A 607-nucleotide genomic window follows, 5' to 3' on the forward strand; every position below is an offset into this window, starting at 1 on the left:
CCCTGGAAGAGAGAACACAGAGCTCCTGCAGACCAGGCACAGGGAGGGATGGTGCTCCCAGGAGGCAAATCCCCACACTAGAGCTGGTCCACCTGGCTCATGGGTGCCTGTGCACTGTCAGAAGTCAGGACAGTGATGCAGCACTAGAGACAGGCTTGGTGCCCATGCTCAGTGTGGCCCTTGCTGCTGGAGAAGGGCAGGAGCTGGCTCTGGGCAGCCCACCAGCATCACCTCCAGCCCACCCCACCTCCTAGGCTGGCTCCCTCAGAGCTGCAGAAAAACACCCAAAAAGCCACCAAAGACCCAGAACTCCTGACATGGTCTTTACCAAGCCATGATGTCCAGCTGCCCCCACCAGGAGGGGAAAAAGAAGAGGTAACACAACTTGACCATTAAAGCAAGGGAAAAAAAAACAAACCTCACCAGCACCACCTGACCTGCAGCACCCAGCTGGCCATGCCCACGCTGCCCTGGGTGAGGAGGGGGGTGTCCCTGGCCGGGTCCCAGTGCTCTGGGCACTGGGAGGCTGGCAGTGCTGGGGCTGCGTGGGCAGGACCCGGAGCAGCTCCGACACTCGCCGTGCCCGCTCCCACGCAGCCTTGGCTGC

This window comes from Chaetura pelagica, unplaced genomic scaffold (assembly GCF_000747805.2).
Source record: "Chaetura pelagica isolate M959 unplaced genomic scaffold, ChaPel_1.0 scaffold676, whole genome shotgun sequence".
Lineage (NCBI taxonomy): Eukaryota > Metazoa > Chordata > Aves > Apodiformes > Apodidae > Chaetura > Chaetura pelagica.